This window comes from Pongo abelii, chromosome 3, assembly GCF_028885655.2.
Source record: "Pongo abelii isolate AG06213 chromosome 3, NHGRI_mPonAbe1-v2.0_pri, whole genome shotgun sequence".
Classification (NCBI taxonomy): domain Eukaryota; kingdom Metazoa; phylum Chordata; class Mammalia; order Primates; family Hominidae; genus Pongo; species Pongo abelii.
In genome coordinates this window covers 166587372-166609748 of record NC_071988.2, presented here as the reverse complement: position 1 = coordinate 166609748, position 22377 = coordinate 166587372, and the positions used below count along the sequence as shown (strand labels likewise).

The 22377-nt window shown below is 36.9% G+C and overlaps 1 long non-coding RNA gene across 1 annotated transcript in view; it reads left to right on the top strand.

Annotated features, from left to right (window-relative positions):
* Window positions 1–19156, top strand: part of LOC129059093 (uncharacterized) — a 35565-nt gene extending 16409 nt beyond the window's left edge. Inside the window, exon 3 of the long non-coding RNA XR_008524789.1 lies at window positions 18542–19156. This is a non-coding gene — a long non-coding RNA (uncharacterized LOC129059093). The remainder of the gene's footprint in view (window positions 1–18541) is intronic.
* The last annotated feature ends 3221 nt before the right edge of the window (window positions 19157–22377 follow it).

The following is a 22377-nucleotide window of genomic DNA, read 5'->3' as shown; positions in this document are numbered from 1 at the left end:
GGGGTGTTAAAGACTCCCATTATTATTGTGTGGGAGTCTAAGTCTCTTTGTAGGTCTCTGAGGCTCTTCTTGTTGAATTGATCCCTTTACCATTATGTAATGGCCTTCTTTGTCGCTCTTGATCTTTGTTGGTTTAAAGTCTGTTTTATCAGAGACTAGAATTGCAACCCCTGCTTTTTTTTTTGTTTTCCATCTGCTTGGTAGATCTTCCTCCATCCCTTTATTTTGAGCATATGTGTGTCTCTGCACGTGAGATGGGTCTCCTGAACACAGCATGCTGATGGGTCTTGATTCTTTATACAATTTGCCAGTCTGTGTCTTTTAATTGGAGCATTTAGGCCATTTACATTTAAGGTTAATATTGTTATGTGTGAATTGATCCTGTCATTATGATGTTAGCTGGTTCTTTTGCCCGTTAGTTGATGAAGTTTCTTCCTAGCATCGATGGTCTTTACAATTTGGCATGTTTTTGCAATGGCTGGTACCGGTTGTTCCTTTCCGTGTTTAGTGCTTACTTCAGGAGCTCCTGTAAGGCAGGCTTGGTGGTAACAGAATCTCTCAGCATTTGCTTGTCTGTAAAGGATTTTATTTCTCCTTCACTTATGAAGCTTAGTTTTGCTGGACATGAAATTCTGGGTCGAAAATTCTTTTCTTTAAGAATGTTGAATATTGGCCCCCACTCTCTTCTGGCTTGTAGAGTTTCTGCTGAGAGATCCTCTGTTAGTCTGATGGGCTTCCCTTTGTGGGTAACCCAACTTTTCTCTCTGGCTGCCATTAACATTTTTTCCTTATTTCAGCCTTGGAGAATCTGACAATTATGTGTCTTGGGGTTGCTATTCTTGAGGAATATCTTTGTGGTGTTCTCTGTATCTCCTGAATTTGGAGGTTGGCCTACCGTGCTAGACTGGGGAAGTTCTCCTGGATAATATCCTGAAGAGTGTTTTCCAACTTGGTTCCATTCTCCCCGTCACTTTCAGGTACACAAATCAGATGTATATTTGGCCTTTTCACATAGTCCCATATTTCTTGGAGGCTTTGTTTCTTTCTTTTGACTCTTTTTTCTCTAATCTTGTTTTCTTGCTTTATTTCATTAATTTGATCTTCAATCACTGGTACCCTTTTTTTCCACTTGATCTAATCAGCTATTGAAGGTTGTGCATGTGTCACGAAGTTCTCGTGTCATGGTTTTCAGCTCCATCAGGTCATTTAAGGTCTTCTCTACACTGTTTATTCTAGTTGACCATTCATCCAAACCTTTTTTCAAGGTTTTTAGCTTTCTTGCAATGGGTTCGAAGACCCTCCTTTAGCTTGGAGAAGTTTGTTATTACTGAGCTTCTGAAGTCTACTTCTGTCAGCTTGTCAAAGTCATTCTTCATCCATCTTTGTTCCATTGCTGGCGAAGAGCTGTGATCCTTTGGAAGAGAAGAAGCACTCTGGTTTTTAGAATTTTCAGCTTTTCTGCTCTGGTTTCTCCCCATCTTTGTGGTTTTATCTACCTTTGGTCTTTGATCCTGGTGACCTACAGATGGGGTTTTGGTGTGGATGTCCTTTTTGTTGATGTTGATGCTATTCTTTTGTGTTTGTTAGTTTTCCTTCTAAGAGTCAGGTCCCTTAGCTGCAGGTCTGTTGGAGTTTGCTAGAGGTCCACTCCAGACCCTCTTTGCCTGGGTATCACCAGCAGAGGCTGCAGAACAGCAAATATTGCAGAACAGCAAATATTGCTGCCTGATCCTTCCTCTGGAAGCTTCGTCCCAGAGGGGTACCCACCTGTATGAGGTGTCAGTCGGCCTCTACTGGGTGGGGTCTCCCAGTTAGGCTACACAGGAGGCAGGGACCCACTTAAGGAGGCAGTCTTTTCATTCTCAGAGCTCAAACACCATGTTAGGAGAACCACTGCTCTCTTCAGAGCTGTCAGACAGGGATGTTTAAGTCTGCAGAAGTTTCTGCTGCCTTTTGTTCAGCTATGCCCTGCCCCCAGAGGTGGGGTTTACAGAGGCAGCAGGCCTTGCAGAGCTGCAGTGGTCTCCACCCAGTTCGAGCTTCCTGGCTGCTTTGTTTACCTACTCAAGCCTCAGCAATGGTGAATGCCCTTCCCCCTGCCAGGCTGCTGTCTTACAGGTCATTCTCAGACTGCTGCACTAGCAGTGAGCAAGGCTCCATGGGCATGGGACCCACCGAGCCAAGTGCAGCATATAATCTCCTGGTGTGCCATTTGCTAAGACCATTGGAAAAGTGCAGTATTTGGGTGGGAGTGTCCCGACTTTCCAGGTACAGTCTGTCACAGCTTCCCTTGGCTAGGAAAGGGAAATCCCCTGACCCCTTGCACTTTCTGGGTGAGGTGATGCCCCACCCTGCTTTGGCTCACCCTCCTTGGGCTGCACCCACTGTCCAACCAGTCACAGTGAGATGAACCAGGTACCTCAGTTGGAAATGCAGAAATCACCATCTTCTGCATCGATCACGCTGGGAGCTGCAGACTGGAGCTGTTCCTATTCGGCCATATTGGAATGGACCTCTCTAGCTATAGTTAACTTTTTAACAGTTTTGTGGGAAAAGCTTCTTGAAACTGATCTTAGCAATAGCTTTCTGAATATGACCCCAAAAGCACAGGACACAAAATCAAAAATAGAAGAATGGAATTCCATCATACTAAAAAAGTTTTGCACAGCACAACAAACAGACAAATAGACATGCATATGCACACACACACACACATCAAACAAGAGTGAAGCTACAATCTACAAAATGAAAGAAAATATTTAAAAACTGTACATCTGAAAAAGGGTTAATATTCAAAATATATGAGGATCTTAAAGAATGCAATAGCAAGAAAGCAAATAATCCAATTTAAAATGGGTGTAGAGCCTGAATAGACATTTCTCAAAAGAAGACATACAAATGGACAACAGATATAAAAAAAATGCTCATCAGCAGGGAAATGCAAATTGAAACCACAATGAGATATCACCTCAGACATCTTAGGATGGCTATTGTCAAAAAGGCTAGACAACAAGTGGTAATGTAGAGAAAAGGGAATCTGTGTGCACTGAGGGTAGGAATATAAATTATTGGAGCCACAATGGAAAACAGTATGGCGGTTCCTCAAAAAATTTAAAATAGGGCTATCATAAAATCCAGCAATCTTACTTCTGGGTATGCATCCAAAGGAAATAAAATCAGTATGTTGAAGAGATAACCACAGTCTCATGTTCATTGCAGCCTTATTCACAATAGCCATGATATAGAATCAACAGATTAATTGATAAAGAAAATGCAGTATATATACAAAATGAAATACTATTCAGTCTCAAAAAAGAAGGAAATTCTGTCATTTGCAGCAACACAAATGAACCTGAAGGACATTAGGTTAAGTGAAGTCAGCCAGGCATGAAGGAACAAATGATACATTATCTCATTTATAGGTGGAATCTAAAAAGGTCAAACTCATGGAAGCAGAGAGTAGAATGGTGGTTACTGGGCTGGGTGGGAGCGGGGATAGGGAGATATGGTTAAATTTTAAAAGTTTTAGTTTTATAGGATAAACTCTGGAGATCTATTGTATAGCATGATAAGTATAGTTAATAATAATGTATAATATACTGGAAAATTGCTAAGAGAGTAGATCTTAAATGTTCTTCACCCACACATAACTGTGAGTTGATGAATATATTAGCTTGATTGTGGTAATCATTTCTCAATGCATACATATATCAAAACATCAATTTACTTTATAATAGACACAATTTTTATTTGTCAGTTATATCGCAATAAATCTGGAAAAGTGATAGAATATATTCACAAATTGATAATTATCTCTGAAGTGATATATAAATGCTAGTTACAATAACCTCTTCTGTGTTTTAGGTTTATTCATAAAAATAGTGCTCTCTTTTAAAATGCTCCTCTAAGAAACATGCATAAAACTCTCATTATTTGCACATGACTTTGTGTACTTAGATTAAATCATCCACTTTTGGGGCTATCAAGCTAAGAGTTTGTTATTGATGCTGCTGACACTGTCATTGATACTGTTGATACTGTCATTAATACTACTGACACTGATTATTATTAATATAATTGATATTACTGGTCCAGTAGAATCAATAACACACTTTTAGCTTGATAACTGTATTATATGAATATATTCTACTTTTTAAAAATTAAGACATTACAGATAAAACTAAAGTTTTCTTTGATCAACACTCAAATTCAGGTCTTTTTCCTTCTCCTAATGACTATTATTGTATTTGGCATGAAGATTTTCATATTTTGAAAAATATTTTTCATAGATATATATGCCCTTGTGAAATTCACAATGTTATTTTTATGTTTGCCTTTGTTTTTCTTATAAATGGTTTCATATTATATGTATCTTTGTATAACTTGCTAATTTTGCCTAACAATATTTTGAGATCCATCTATTTTAATACATAAAGTTCATACTTATTTAATTGGGTCTATAATATTTCATTTTATAAATATTTGATGTTTTGCCAGTCATGGTGGCTCACACCTATAAGCCCAACACTTTGGGAGGCTGAGATGGGAAGATCACTCAGAGTTCAAGACCAGCCTGGGAAACATAGCAAGACCCTGTCTCTACAAAAACTAAAAAAAAAATTAGCCAGCTATGGTGGTGTGCACCTGTAGTCCCTGCTACAAATGCAAGAGGGAGACTGATGCAAGAGGATTGCTTGAGCCCACGAGTTCAAGGTTGCAGTGAGCTATGATTATACTACTGTACTCCAGCCTAGGTGACAGAGAGACCCTGTCTGTAGAGAAAAAATAATTTTTTTTTATTGTATCATGTTATAATGTAGGGGCCAAATGTTCAGACCATCTAGGTTCAAATAGAAGCTCTATCACTTTGTGTGGCCTTGGGAAAGCTACTTAACCAAGGTGTGCTTCAGTTTTTCATCTATAAGATGGAGATAATAGTGTCTAGCTCATGTTATTATTTTGCTGTAATAAGTCAATAGTTTTTTTTTTTTTTTTTTTTTTTGAAATGAAGTTTCACTCTTGTTGCCCAGGCTGGAGTGCAATGGCGTGATCTTAGTTCATTGAAACATCTGCCTCCTGGGTTCAAGTGATTCTCCTGCCTCAGCCTCCCAAGTAGCTGGGATTACAGGAATGCAGCACCACTCCTGGCAAGTTTTGTATTTTTAGTAGAGATGGGGTTTTACCATATTGGTCAGGTTGGTCTTGAACTCCTGACCTCAAGCAATCCACCCACCTCGGCTTTCCAAAATGCAGGGATTACAGGCGTGAGCCACTGTGCCTGTTTAAAGTCAATGATCTTTTAATTAAATCTCAGTAAAAATTTCTTTCATATTTACCTGCATATTTACCATTTCTGATGCTAATTACTCCATTGGGTAGTTCCAAATTTTTATTAGGTACCACTTTCTTTCCGTTTGAAGAACGTCTTTTCTTCTAGTGCAGTTCTGCTGGTGATATATTTCCTAAGCCGTTGTTTGCCTGAAAAGTTTCTATTTTGCCTTCATTTTGTAACATATTTTACTGGGTGTAGAATTTTAGATTGTTTTTTTTTCAGTTTTCTAGTTTGTATAGTTTCTGACAAAAAGTGCCTTATCAGAAATGATACAACCTCTATCATTGTACTTTTGTATGTAATATGTCTCTTTTTATGGCTTTAAGATTTTGTCACTGTTTTCGAACATTGTTATAATGTGCTTTGGTAGGAATAATCTTTGTGTTATTTTGCTTGAGATTTGTTAAACTTCTTGGACTTTCGTGTTTATAATTTTGATCAAATTTGGAAAGTTTTCATCCAGCAGTTATTCAAATATTTTTTCTGTATTTCCATGCCCTTACATTCCCTCCTACTGAGAGTATGATTATGTGTATGCTAGTGTGCTTGATAATGTCCCACCAGTCACTAGGGCCTTATTCATTGTTTCAAAAATTATCTCTTTTGTGTATTATTTTGGATAGTTTCTCTTGCTATAGCTTTGTGTTCACTAATCTTTTCTTCTGTTAATCCTATCCTGTGTATTTTTTTTTTCATCTCTGAAAGTTCCACTTGTATCATTTTTATCTCTCATTCTCATTGTGTTGATATTTTTCTTTAAAATTTTCAGTATAATATTAATACACTTTGATTTAAAGTCTTTGACAATTTCATCATCTGCATCATTTGTTTTTCTATCTATTGATTTTTCTTTTGCTTATATGTAACATTTTTCTGTTTGTTTTGTAGTGTGCTCAGGTTGCTATAACAAAATACCTCATAGACTGGGTGGCTTAAATAACAAACATTTATTGCTGTAAAGTTCAGGATTAAGGTGCATGGTGTCTTTCTGGTTTACAGATGGCTGCCTTCTTGCTGTATCTTCACATGGTGGAGAGAGTGAGTGAGCACTGGTCTGTTTCTCTTCTTACAAGGACACTGATCTCATCATGAAGACTCTACTCTCATGACCTCTGCTAAACCTAATTACCTCCCAAAGACCCCATCTCCTAATACCATCACATAAGTGGGTTTCAACATGTGAATTTGGGGGAGGCATAAACTTTCAGTTCCTAACAGCTTCTTTGCATGCTTTCTCATTTTTAAATTAGATTCCACACAGTAAATTTTATATTGTTGAGTACCTGATTTCATTTTATTCCTTTAAAGAGTGTTGTAGTTTGTTTTGCCAAGCCCTTCTGATTCTTTTAAATTTTGCTCAAGTGGATTTAGAGCAGTCTTTAGTCCTAGGTTAGCCCCACTACTGACGTCTAACCTTTCCGAGGTCTCTTCCAAATGTTCTACATATTATGAAGTTTCTGTACTCTGATTTGTGAACTATTCCTAGACTCATTCTGGGAATAGTTCAGCCTACTGATTTCCTGCTTTCAGTCTCAAGGAGTTTTATTTCATGGATGTGTAAGTTAGTATACTCTTCCAAACACTCCAGAAGATTCCTTTGTAGAATGTAGAGCTGTTGTTTTACAGTTTCCCCATCTCTGGAATTCTGCTACATAAATTCTAGTCATTTTCACCTCCCTGAATTCCAATCTCTTCTCACCTCAGGAGAAAATAAAGAGAATGTATAATCCCCTTCTTGAGCTGTGTAAAACTACCACCTGGCAGAAAGCCAGAAAAATTATAGGTTTCATCTTCTTTGCTTCCTGCTTCTCAAGTGTCACAAGACTATGTTGCCTATTGTTGAATATCTTAGAAGCATTGTTTCATATTTTGTTCAGTTTTGTGGTTATTTACAGTGGGAGGGTAATTCTCATAACCTTTTTATGATATTTTTGTTTTCTATTACCATACTTTTTATTCATACATGTCTTAGTCTTCCCTTCTTTTTCAGCAATAAAATTTTCTTTGTTCCATATTTTTATTATATTTGTTTGAAATATATCCTATTCTTCTAGTGATTGCCCTTGAATTTAATTCTTTCAAGAAGGATCTATGGATTAGGTTTACTGTACACACTACACAGGCTGTGCACTGCACCACTCCAGGGAAAACCATGTACATGTACTTGGAGTTGTGCAACATTAGAGCTGGTATACATTAGGATTTTTATATATCTGATTATATTTTTACATTTTTCTTACTGTTGAATGATAGTTTGTCTGGATAGACAACTTTATGTTTCAAGTTATTTCCATTTAAATCTTTAAAGATATCACTCCATTCGTTGTATAGTTACCAATATTACTTTTGGGATATCTAACGTAAATTTGATTCTCCTTCCTTACCAGGTCATCTGTCTTTCTGGTAGCTTTTAAGATTTACTATTTATTTTTGATGTTCTAAAATTTTGGTGCCAGGACTCAAAGTATAGCTTTTAAAAGCATTTTTTCCTGTTTAGCAATATGATGGCTTTTTCTATTTGAAGACTCATGCTAACCTTAAGTTCTGGGAATTTTTTTTTTGCTGTTGTTACTTAAGTTCTTGCTTCTCATACAGTTTCTATAGACTTTTGATTGTACTACTAATGTTAATACTTCTGCATCTATTCTCCATGTCATTCAAATTTTGTATTCAAAATATATTTTTCCATTTGCTAGAATTCCTCTGTTATACTTTCTTTTTTTATTTTATTGTATTTTATTTATTTATTTATTTATTTATTATTATTATACTTTAAGTTTTAGGGTACATGTGCCCAATGTGCAGGTTAGTTACATATGTATACATGTGCCATGTTGGTATGCTGTACCCATTAACTCGTCATTTAGCATTAGGTATATCTCCTAATGCTATCCCTCCCCCCTCCCCTCACCCCACAACAGTCCCCAGAGTGTGATGTTCCCCTTCCTGTGTCCATGTGTTCTCATTGTTCAATTCCCACCTATGAGTGAGAATATGCGGTGTTTGGTTTTTTGTTCTTGCGATAGTTTACTGAGAATGATGATTTCCAATTTCATCCATGTCCCTACAAAGGACATGAACTCATCATTTTTTATGGCTGCATAGTATTCCATGGTGTATATGTGCCACATTTTCTTAATCCAGTCTATCATTGTTGGACATTTGGGTTGGTTCCAAGTCTTTGCTATTGTGAATAATGCCGTAATAAACATATGTGTGCATGTGTCTTTATAGCAGCATGATTTATAGTCCTTTGGGTATTTACCCAGTAATGGGATGGCTGGGTCAAATGGTATTTCTAGTTCTAGATCCCTGAGGAATCGCCACACTGACTTCCACAAGGGTTGAACTAGTTTACAGTCCCACCAACAGTGTCAAAGTGTTCCTATTTCTCCACATCCTCTCCAGCACCTGTTGTTTCCTGACTTTTTAATGATCGCCATTCTAACTGGTGTGAGATGGTATCTCATTGTGGTTTTGATTTGCATTTCTCTGATAGCCAGTGATGGTGAGCATTTTTTCGTGTGTTTTTTGGCTGCATAAATGTCTTCTTCTGAGAAGTGTCTGTTCATGTCCTTCGCCCACTTTTTGATGGGGTTATTTGTTTTTTTCTTGTAAATTTGTTTGAGTTCATTGTAGATTCTGGATATTAGCCCTCCTTAAGCTGATAAGCAACTTCAGCAAAGTCTCAGCATACAAAATCAATGTACAAAAATCACAAGCATTCTTATACACCAACAACAGACAAACAGAGAGCCAAATCATGAGTGAACTCCCATTCACAATTGCTTCAAAGAGAATAAAATACCTAGGAATCCAACTTACAAGGGATGTGAAGGACCTCTTCAAGGAGAACTACAAACCACTGCTCAAGGAAATAAAAGAGGATACAAACAAATGGAAGAACATTCCATGCTCATGAGTAGGAAGAATCAATATCATGAAAATGGCCATACTGCCCAAGGTAATTTACAGATTCAATGCCATCCTCATCAAGCTACCAATGACTTTCTTCACAGAATTGGAAAAAACTACTTTAAAGTTCATATGGAACCAAAAAAGAGCCCGCATTGCCAAGTCAATCCTAAGCCAAAAGAACAAAGCTGGAGGTGTCACACTACCTGACTTCAAACTATACTACAAGGCTACAGTAACCAAAACAGCATGGTACTGGTACCAAAACAGAGATATAGATCAATGGAACAGAACAGAGCCCTCAGAAATAATGCCACATATCTACAACTATCCGATCTTTGACAAACCTGAGAAAAACAAGTAATGGGGAAAGGATTCCCTATTTAATAAACGGTGCTGGGAAAACTGGCTAGCCATATGTAGAAAGCTGAAACTGGATCCCTTCCTTGCACCTTATACAAAAATCAATTCAAGATGGATTAAAGACTTACATATTAGACCTAAAACCATAAAAACCCTAGAAGAAAACCTAGGCATTACCATTCAGGACATAGGCATGGGCAAGGACTTCATGTCTAAAACACCAAAAGCAATGGCAACAAAAGCCAAAATAGACAAATGGGATCTAATTAAACTAAAGAGCTTCTGCACAGCAAAAGAAACTACCATCAGAGTGAACAGGCAACCTACAAAATGGGAGAAAATTTTCGCAGCCTACTCATCTGACAGTTATACTTTCTAATCTGATTGTTCTTTAACTTTGTCCTATTGGGAGTTATCCCTTCTATAGATTTTTTAGAAAATATATTTTATTTTGAAATAATTAAAGGTGTATAGTGTTTTGAAAATGGTTCCCACTCACTTTCACCAACTTTTCTTAATGTTAACATCTTACATAGTATAATACAATTATAAACTAAGAAATTAGCACTGGTACAAAATATAATACAATTATAAACTAATAAATTAGTGCTGGTACAACCCTATTAAACTAAAATACAGACTTTATTTGGTCCAAGATCTCACATTCCATTTAGTTGTCATGTCTCCTTATTGTCCTCCAAACTATGACCATTCTTCAGTCTTTCTTTGTCTCTTATGGCCTTGATATTTTAAAAATAGCATTGCTGGAGTATAATTAACATACAATAATTTAATGTTGTACCTATTTAAAATGGATAATTTGATACATTTTGGCAAATGTATATGCATCTGTGAAACTATCACCACAGTCAAGATAATGAACATATCTATTAAGAGAAATCTTGTGCCTTTTGGAATTTCTTCCTATTGTTCTCTCCACCTCATATCCCCTGGCAACCACTGATCTGCTTTTTGTCCATTTAAAAATGATTATGATTTTATTTTTTATTTGTTTTAGAGCTGAAGTCTCACGGTGTTGCTCAGGCTTGTCTTGACATCCTGGCCTCAAGTGATCCTTCTGCTTCAGCCCCCTGAGTAGCTGGGGGCTACTACATAAGCCACCATGCTGGTTGTCATTTTATATTTGCTTTACTTTTCTAGAAATTTATGTAAGTAGAATTATACAGCAAGTGCTTCTTTTTGTCTAGCTTCTTTCTCTCAGCATAATTATTTTGAGGTTCATTCATGTTGTAGTTTGTATCAATAGTTCATTCCTTTTTATTGCTGAATATCTTTTGTTGTACAGATACATCATAGTTTGTGTATATATTCACCTGTTGATGGACATTGGGGTTGGTCCTAGTTTTTGGTCGTTAAAAATAAAGTTGAGGCTGAGCCTCAACTCAGCTCACACCTGTAGTCCCAGCACTTTGGGAGGTGGAGGAAGGCAGATTGCTTGAGCCCAAGAGTTTGAGACCAGCCTGGGCATCATGGCAAAACCCTGGCTCTACAAAAAATACAAAAATTAGTCAGGCATGGTGGCTTTCACCTGTAGTCCCAGCTACTTGGGAGGCTGAAGCAGGGTGATCACCTGAGCCCAGGAGGCAGAGATTGCAGTGAGCCAAGATCACACCATTGCACTCCAGCCTGGACAACAGAGCGAGACTCTGTCTTAATAAATGAATAAATAAATAAGTTGCCATGGACATTCCTGCACAAGTCTTTCTATGGACATATACTTTCCTTTCTCTTAAATAAATACATAGAAGTGGAATGTCTAGATCATTTGACAGACGTGTATTTAACTGTTTAAGAGAGCTGCTAAACTGTTTTCCAAAGTGGTTGTACTATTTTACATTTTCTCCAGGAGTTTATGAGATTTCCCATTTCTCCACATCCATGCCAACACTTGGTGAGGTCAATCTTTTAAATTTTAACCCTTTAAATAAGTGTATAGGGGGATGCTATTGTAGTTTAAATTTACATTTCCCTGATGACTAGAGATACTGAGCATTTAAAAATGTACTTATTTGCCACCTGTATTTTTTGGGTTGTTTGTTCAAATATTTTACCCCTTTTTTATTGTTGTGTCATTTGTTTTCCTATAATTGAGTTTTGGGAGTTCTTCATATATTCTGGATTCAAGTACCTTCTTAGTCATATGTTTTGTAAATATTTTCTTCTAGCCTCTGGCTTGTTTTTTTCATACTCTTCACAGTGTTATTCAGAGGGTAGAAATTTTAAATTGTGATGAAACCCAATTTATCAATTTATTTATTTATGAATTGTGCTTGGACTGTCATATATACAAAATATTTATCTGATCCAAAGTCGTGTAGACTGTCTTTCTTTTAGGTTTTACCTTTAGGTCTGTGATCCATCATGACTGACTTAATTTTTGCATATGGTGAAAAGTATAGATCAAAAATTCAATTTTTGTAAATATGAATGTTGACTTGGCCCACCATCATTTGTCAGAAGACCTGTCTTTTGTCCACTCAATCACCTTTATGCCTTTGTTGAAAGCCAGTTGTCTATGTGTGGGCATTTATAGAGTTTTTTAAAAAAGTCAATAATTATATATTTAATTTCCAAGATCTCTAATTTTTAAATATCTGCTTCTTTTTTATTTTATTTTATTTTTTTTTGAGATGGAGTTTCTCTCTGTTGCCCAGGCTGGAGTGCAATGGCATGATCTCAGCTTGCTACAACCTCTGCCTCCCAGTTTCAAGCAATTCTCCTGCCTCAGCCTCCCGAGTAGCTGGGATTACAGGCACCTGCCATCATGCCTGACTAATTTTTGTATTTTGTAGAGACGGGGTTTGACCATGTTGGCCAGGCTGGTCTTGAACGCTTGACCTCAGGTGATTTGCCTGCCCCGGCCTCCCAAAGTGCTGGGAATACAGGCATGAGCCACTGCACCCGGCCAATATCTGCCTCTTATAGTCTTCATCTGAACATTACTTTTTCAAACTTTTCTACTTTTTAAAAACCATGTATATCAAAATTATACATTTATTTAGTATAAAGAATTAAATGATTCTCCACAGCTTGTTATAGGAAAATAATAGCTGGATCCTGCCTCCAGTCTCACATTCCTACTATTCACAAAAACTAATTTTTTTAGCTATTTCTTTCATTCAATTTTTATATATCTGGATAGCATGCTGTATTGCTACTTCTCGATTCTCAGTTTAGGCATTATCTGTTCAACTTCCTTCATGGAGGATGAGGGTTTGATTATCTTTTCTCTCCCTATGCCAAATACATATGCACACACTTTCTATCTTCAATATAATTTCTCAGTAGAGTTTTATAGTTATTTATTGCTTTTGTTATTATAATTTTTAAAAATGCTATGAAGCAACCTATGACAAATATTCATGTTCCCTGAAGTTAATATCTTTCTTTTGGGCAGGGAAGGGGCAGAGGATGTCATTTACTTGACTCTCTAGGAATAACATGACCGGCTTCAAAACTGCTAAGTGAACATCTTCAGATGTTGAGACGTATTAGGTACTCTATCAACTTCATCCTTTTGAAGAAATTTCTCTAAGCCTTTTACAGTTTCTAATAAGGGCAGGTTACTCCATATTACTATTAAGAGAGATCATTCTAGGATCACTGCTACCATCGGTTTAGGATACCCTTTGACTCTGGATTTCCTGTTGCCAGAATCCTCCATCTGAGTTTACTCTTTCAGTTTGGTAGAATATAATCTCTAATAACTTCCAGAGAAAGGATTTGTGAGAGAAAAATTTACGAGTTCTTGCGTGTCTAAAATATTCTTTATTCTATCTTCACACTTGATTGATAACTTCTTTGGATAAATATGTCCAGGTTGTAAATCTTAATAATTTTGAGAAAATTTTTTTTATTGTCTTCCAGATTCCAGTGTTGCTTATGAAAACTCAGAGGGCATTCTAATTCCTGAATTTTAATATTTGACTTGTTTTTTTTGCATCTGGAAGCTGTCAACCAGCTTTCCTTGTTTTAGCACCATTTCTCTGCTTTTGTTTTTAATGATAACTTCTGCATTGATTTCTGAATTTCCTGGAGAGTCTGTGGTGTAAACTATGTTGGTATTGGCCTTCTGCACTGGTAACTTAGCATTTAGTTTTCTCAGACTAGTAATTTTCTCTTGTCCAGTGTTTTTCTAGCTTCAAATATTTTGTAGTCTCCTCTACTATTTGCCGCATTCTGATGGGTCTTTGCCTTCAAAAAGTTCTGTTCCTTTAATCAGATTTCAAAATGAACCAAAAAAAGTGTGTTTAATTAGCTACATTTACTCAACATTATCCTATTTGAAAATTTAAAAATTCATATATTACATATATACGGTAAAGCATATAAAGCACACTAATTTTATGTTTACAGCTTGATGAATTTATTTTATTTTATTTTTTTTACTTTTTCTTTTCTTTTATTATTATTATACTTTAAGTTTTAGGGTACATGTGCACAACGTGCAGGTTTGTTACATATGTATGCATGTGCCATGTTGGTGTGCTGCACCCATTAACTCGTCATTTAGCATGATGAATTTTTATGTAAATCTATTGAGATATGAGATATATATTGTGTGTAATCACTGAGTAAAGTTAGATATAAAATATTTCTAGTATCCTAGAAAGGTTTTTTGTCCTGCTTTCCTGTCAAGACCAATTCTCCATAGTAACCTCTTTTCTGACTTCCATCATCATCAAATATTTTTTCTTATTTTTCTAATTAATATAAAAGCAATATTTGGACACTCTTTACTTTCTGACTTATTTTGCTCGCATAGGGTGTGAGAGATTCCTCAATATTGTTGCATGTATTAGTAATGCAGCAGTGTGCTGAAGCTGGCTCACACAGCTTGCAGTTGTGCACATTTCTTTGCAATGCTGCATTCTGTGACTTCATGTTGGGAACTTGAAAATGGCCATGGCGGGAGTATTTATGCCACAAAGATCAGGAAATGCTACCAATCAGGACTTTTTCCCTCGCTGGAGAGGCAGTCGTTAAATGTTTACCACTGCAGTAGTTTACTCTTTTTTATTGCTGTGTGAGTATTCCCCATACAGCAATACACTATAAATTTTTACACTGTTATTTATTCATGATCTTTTTGATGTACAGTTATTTCTAGTCTTTTGTTATCATGAATAAAATGGGTGTGATCATTCTTGTTCATGTTCTTATGTCTTTTTAAAGTAAATATGTATTTATTTCTCCTAAATATGTACTTAGAAGTGTAATTGCTGGGCAATGAAGTGGGTAGATATTTAGCTTTATGAGGTACTGCCAAATAGTTTTCCAAACAGGTTGTACCAATTTACACTTTCACCAGCAATCCCATTGCTTCACATTCTTGTTAACACTTGATATTGCCAACCATTTCAATTTTAGCCATTCTGCTGGGTGTGTGATGGTATCTGTGGTTTAAATTTGTTATCCTTGAGGAGTGATGATTTTGCATTCCTTCTCATATATTTATTGGCCATTTGTATATCTTCTTTCGTAACAATTCTGGGCATGTCTTTTATCCAACTTAAAATTGTGTTTTAAAAATATATTCTGTACATATTCCTTTGTTGAATATAGTGTTGTCAGTATCTTCTCCCACTCTGTGGCCTGTTTTTTGACTCTCTTAATATATCTTACGGTGATGAAGAGAAATTCTTAAGATTAATTAATCTAATTTAACATTTTTAAATTTACATTTAGTACTTTTTGCATTAGCAATGAAGATATTCTCCTATACTTTTTCAAAAGATTTTTTATGGTTTTACCATTTATATTTATGTGTATGATAAACTCAAATTAAATTTTTATGTATGGGATGATGTAGGCATCAAGATTCATTTTTTCCATATAGAAATCCAATTGTTATAGCATCATTTACTAAAATTACCATCTTTTCTCCCCACAGAATTTTAGTAGCAACTTTTCTTTCAATCATTCGACAGTATAAGAATGCATCTAAATATGATACTCACCTGACAAAGGTTTAATATCCAGAATCTATAAAGAACTTTTATAAAGAACAAATTAACCAACAGAAAACATACAACCCCATTAAAAAGTGGACAAAGGACATAAACAAACACTTTTCAAAAGAAGACATACATGCAGCCAACAAGCATATGAAGAAATGTTCAACATCACTAATCATTAGAGAAATACAAGTCAAAACCACAATGAGATACCATCTCACACCAATCAGAATGATTATCATTAAAAAGTCAAAAACTCACAAATAGTGGTGAGATTGTGGGAAAAAGGGAATGCTTACACACTGCTGGTGGGGATGTAAATTTGTTCAGCCACTGTGGAAAGCAGTCTGGTGATTTCTCAAAGAACTTAAAAAAGAACTATTCAATTCAGCAATTTCATTATTGGATGTATACTAAAAGGAATATAAATTGTTCTGCCACAAAGACACATATATGTGTACGTTCATTGTAGCACTATTCACAATAGCAAAGACATGAAATCAACCTAAACGGCCATCAATGGTAGATTGGATAAAGAAAATGTGGTACATATACACCATGGAATACTATGCAGCCATAAAAAGAATGAGATTATGTCTTTTGCAGCAGCATGGAAGGAGCTGGAAGCCATTATCCTAAGCAAACTAACACAGGAACAGAAAACCAAATACCACATATTCTTACTTATAAGTAGGAGCTAAACATTGAGTACACATGGATACAAAGAAGGGAACAATAGGTATCAGAGCCTACTTGAGGGTGGAGAGTGAGAGGAGGGTGAGGATCTCACAACTACCTGTCAGGTACCATGCTTATCACCTGGGTGATGAAATCATCTGTACACCAAACCCCTGTGACAGGCAATTTACCCATATAACAAACCTGCACATGTACTGCTAAACCTAAACGTTCAAAAAAAATAAATATAATACTTTTTTTCTATTCCATTGGTCCAATATCACACTGTCTTAATTACTGTAGCTTTATAATAGGTCTTGCAACCCCACAGTATTATTCCTACAAATTTATTGTACTTCAAGATTGTTTTTTTTTCTTTTTTTTTTTGAGACGGAGTCTCACTCTGTCACCCAGGTTGGAGTGCAGTGGCCCAATCTTGGCTCACTGCAACCTCCACCTCCTGGGTTTAGGTGATTCTTCTGTCTCAGCCTCCCAAGTAGCTGGAATTACAGACGTGCACCACCACGCCCAGCTAATTTTTGCATTTTTAGTAGATATGGGGTTTCACCATGTTGGTCAGGCTGGTCTCAAACTCCTGATCTCAGGTGATCTGCCCGCCTCAGCTTCCCAAAGTGCTGGGATTATAGGCGTGAGCCACCATGCTTGGCCAAGATTGTCTTTCTAAGTCCTTTTAATTTTCATATGTTTATGTTTCAATTAAAAAAAAATCTTTGCTGGGATTTGGTTTTGGATTTCATTGAATCTACAGATAAATTTTGAGATAATTGAAAAAAATTTTTTTTTCCTTCTGCCTCAGCCTCTCAACTAGCTAGGACTACAGACAGGCACCACCACACTCAGTAGAGATGGTGCCTCACTGTGTTACCCAGGCTGGTCTCAAACTTCTGGCCTCAAGTAATTCTTCCACTTTGGTCTCCCAAAGTGCTGAGATTATAGGTGTGAACCACCATTGCTGGCAAGAAACCTTAGTAATCTTGAGTACATGTTGTGTCTCTTGATTTATTTAGGTAATTTCTCTTTAATATTTTGTAGTTTTTGCTCATATGCATCTTTCATTAGATTCATTTCTAATTATTTGATTTTCTTAATGAAAATGTATCTAGTATTTTTTAAATTTTATTTTCCAATATTTTTAAAGTCACAGAAACACAATTTATTATTTTTTTAAAGACATAGGGTCTCACTCTGTTGCCCAGGCTGGAGTGCAGTGGTGCGATCTTGGCTCACTGCAACCTCTGCCTCCCAGTTTCAATCAATCCTGCTACCTCAGCCTCCCTAGTAGCTGGGACTACAGGTGTGCACCACCATGCCTGGCTAATTTTTTGTGTTTTTAGTAGTGATGGGGTTTCACCCTGTTGGGCAGGCTGGTCTTGAACTCCTGACCTCAGGTGATCTCCCTGCTTCATCCTCCCAAACAGAATTTGTTTTTCTATGTCAATTTTGTTACTAATTACCCTTTAAATTCACTTTTATTAATTACAACAGTTTGCAGATTATTTTGAATTTTCCATGTATATAGTCATGTTATTTGCAAATAAAGATAATGTGTTTTTTCGTATTTTTCAATCGTTATACTTTTCCTTTTCCTTTTTCTTTCTTATTGCACTGACTAGGGCCTACAGTACAATGTTGAGAACATGTGATGGTATACCTTCTCACCCTTAAAATGTTATTGGTTGTCACCACTGAAGGGATGGTGCTACTGGCACCTAGTAGGTAGAGACCAGGGATGCTGCTAAACATCCTACATTGTACAGGCCATACTCCCACAACAAAGGATTATCTGACCCAAGATATCAATAATGCCAAGGCTGGGAAACCTGGATGTGAGGAAAAGCAGACAAATATAGATCTTATGGCATGGCTGCTTGTATTCTTAATGTTGGTTCTGAATCATTAAGAAAACATTAGCTTATGATCAGCACACTCTAAAGTGTAATGCATACTAGAAAGATTTATGTAAAAATGGTTACAGATTTTCAATTGTTAAAGATGTTTCAGTTATCTTAAAGATGTTTCAATTGTCTTAAAAATCAATCCTTTGTGGAAGAGCTCATTTCCAAATACTGCCAAAAGCGTGAAGTACTACAGAAAGGCAAGACCTCTTTGCAATTTTTATATTGTACAATAACAATTTAAACAACATTTCTGGCTTACTGGTTTGACATTTGCACAAAGACATTAAAAAAATGATTCTAAAACAAACTGCGGTTTGTACTTCAGGGCCCCAGTGAATGTTTTTGTTTCCCTACAGAGACTTTACACAATGGGCAGCCCAGACCTCAACATCATCTGGCCATCAGCTGGGAGTTCGTTCTGAAAAGGCTCTTCCTGAAGTCCAATCATCTCTTTCGTCTTCAGAGTCAGGACACAGTCAGCTGGGGCATGAAAGAGCCAAATAAATTTGGTGTAATTGCAGCAGAGTTTAGGAATTTGCCTCGTTGGGGTGGGTATGGGAAGGAAGGGTGGCATGGAAGAAGATTATGTGGGCGTTCAGGAAAGGATAAAATGTGCTGAAAATAAAATGAATAAGCAACAACATCTGGAAATTGATTGGAAAAAGACCACAACTGAAAGTGCATGTGGGGAATAGGAAACAGGCCCCAGATTGCCATGGGTCTGAAAGATCAGGAACCTAGAGAAAGTTGTATTAAAAAAGTTTCTTTAAAAGACCCTATGGCCTGGTGACATGCATCAAGAAGCAAATGAACTTGGTTTGGTTTCCTGAACCAAGAAATCTCTATCTGTATTTTAGCATGCTCTCTGAGTCATGAAGTATGTGTAGGAAGGAAGCCCAAAAGAGCCAAAAATTCCAGTGGTAAGGAAAGATGGAACTTTGTGTCAAAATACAAAAAGGTGCAGAGTTGAGTGGAGCTGGTTTCTGTAGCTGACAAGTCATTTGTTAGGCAGAAATAAGCAATTTTCATTGCCTCTTTAATCACTGCATTCATGTCTTCACATTCCACCCATCTCCTTAATGAAATACTTCCTTGATTCTTGGGTCATGACATCACCAAGCTGTTCAGATGATACTGGCTTGTGATGTGGCATAAGAGAACATCTTTCTCAGTTTATTCATAACACTAAATAATAACCACATTGGGACTGCTGGTCGTAAATCATACTATCATCACACTCTCTAATCATTTGGAGCCAATCATCATTTTCCCTATCCATCTGCAGAATTAAGAGAGCCTAGCATTGTTCACTGGCCCCCCAGTGTCCTTATTTAAGTCATGGAGAAATGAATGCATAATGCAATCTTGAGATACAAAGTGAGTCTGCCATATGAAATCTACAGTGGTGATGAGGTGAAGACTACCAGAGCTGAAGGCTGGTGTTTCTTGTGGAGACTCAAAATCAGATCAGAATGCCTTTCATTGTTTGTACTGTGGGAGGACTATTTGTCAAGAACCTGGTTATGTTACTCAGGAGGCTCACAGATTTCTTTCTGTTATAGTTCTTCCTTGTTTTCAAAATTTCTTCCCTTTATTTATTTTGGGAGAGGTGTCTCGGCCCACTCAGCAATGCTGAACCTTGAGTTTAAAAAAAGCACACTATTCTGTAGTCCATATTGTTCTAATCTGTGGAGAGGAGGATGGCAAATAAATCATCTATTCACAAAGCATTTTGCCTCTAAAGACAGAAATGACACAAAACACAGACACCCACTGTTATGGGTTGAATTGTATGTCACCCAAATTTATATGTTGAAATCTTAACCCTCAGTCCCTCAGAATGTGTCTGTATTTGGTTTCAGGGCCTTCAAAGAGGTAATTAAGTCAAAATGAGGTCATTAGAATGGCCTCTAATACAACCACACTAGCATCCATATAAGAAGAGATTATTACATAGATACAGAGGGAAGACCATGTGAAGACGCAGGAAGAAGACGGCCATCTACATGCCAAGGAGAAAGGTCTCAGAAGAAATCAACGCTGCTTACACCTTGAACTCTGATTTCCAGCCTCCACCATGAGATAACAAATTTCTGTTGTTTCGGTCACCCAGTCTGTGGTACTTTGTTGTGGCAGCCCTAGCATACTAATATATCTACATATGCCTTGCTATATTTTTCTGGATAAATAAATTTTTTCTCTGGATTTAAATGAACTAATAGAATACTTTTTTAGTACCCAATAAGTGTCCAGACAAATATACTGACTCTTATGAAGAAAACAGAGAGACGATACCCAAAGCATTTCCTACAAATTTTCTTCACATGAAATGAACAGAAAACAGTATGGATTCACCAACCATGATGTTCATGTTATCTTAATTTGAGTTTCTACACAATCAGACCCTCAGACATATATTGCAATGTCCATACGTTATTTCGGAGGTGATTCCAGGTAACTGAGGTAGGACGGTGGGGGAGTGAAGCAGAAAACTTGAGCTAAAAAGCAGGTTGCCATTGTGGAGACCTGGGGCTCAGTTGCACTGGTCCCCTCACTGGGATTACTTTCACTGGGAGAGGGTCTAGAACATGCTTCAGAGTTGTTGCTCTTGAGGAGTTGAAGCAGTTGTTGTATTCAACAACTTCATGTCACCGGTTGAAAGCTGTACCTGTGGACTCCACCTCCCTTGTAGGCCTGTCTATCTTGCTCCACAGACAGAGAGAGTTCTCAAGTAGAAAATATCAACTATTTGCATTAAATACTCATGCTTGCATCGAACAAGGAGGGTTGAGGGAATGTATGCAGGGCAATGAAGTACATTATACATATTCCACTGTATGCTAGTATCTCTCAGGAGGAAGTTTTCCCTCGTTCTTAGTCCATGCGATTCAGGTGGTACAGATTCACCCTGTGGCTCTAGCAGTAGGTCTGTGACCCAGTCCACTAGTTGACCTGAGCTGGTCAATCAGGTTATTTCATTCCTGCAGCCTAAGTATTTGGTTCACAAATCCCAAGCCTGACCAATAGAGCACACCCTGCAGGACTTTTTGTGGGCCCTGTCTTTATGCTGGGATTTCTACCTGCAAAGCTAATGAAGGTGGAAGCTGGCAGTAGATTCTCTTAACCCCAGATAAAGAGAGCTGACCTGATTGTGAAGTACTATACAGAAAAGCTGAGCAAGAGATGGCACACTGGACAAGGATAATGCTCTAAAATTTTTTTTTGATAAATAATATTTGTATGCATTTATGGGGTACATGTAATATTTTCACATGCACAGAATGAATGTGTAACGATCAAGTCAGCACATTTAGGGTGTCCATCACCTTGAGAATTTATTATTTCTATGTGTTGGGAAAATTTCAAGTCCTCTCTTCTATATCTTTTGTTGTTAGCTATAGTCACCTTACTCTGCCTTCAAACATTAGAACTTATTCCTTCTATCTAACTGTGTGTTTGTATCCATTAACTAACCTTTCTTTACACCCCTGCCCCAAACTTTCCAGCCTCTGGTATCTATCTTTCCACTGCCTACCTCCATAAGATCAACATTTTTAGCTTCCATATATGAGTGAGGATATCCAATATTTATATTTCTGTGCGTAGCTTATTTCACTTAACATAGTGACCTCCAGTTCCATCCATGTTGCCACAAATGACAGGATCTTATTCCTTTTTATGACCACATGGTATACCATTGTGTATATATACCACGTTTCCTTTATCTGTTTATTCATTGTTGGACACCTAGGTTGATTCCATATCTTTGCGATTGTGAATAGTACTGCAATAAACAAGGGAGTCCAGGTATCCCTTTGATACACTGAGTTCCATTCCTTGGATAAATACGCAGTAATGGGATTGCTGAATCATATGGTAGTTCTATTTTTAGTTTTTTGAGAAATTTCTATGCTCTCTTCCATAATAGCTATACAAATTTACATTCCCTCCAACAGTGCATAAGAATTCCATTTACTCAGCATCCTTGCCAGCATTTGTCATTTTTTGTGTTTTTGATAATAGCCATTCCAGCTGGGATGAGATATCGCTTTGTGTTTTTTTTTTTTTTTTTAAATTCCTATAGCTTTAGGAGTACAAGTGGTTTTTGGTTACATGGATGACTTTTATAGTGGTGAAGTCTGAAATTTTAGTATACCTGTCACTGGAGTGATGCACATTGTACTTAATATGT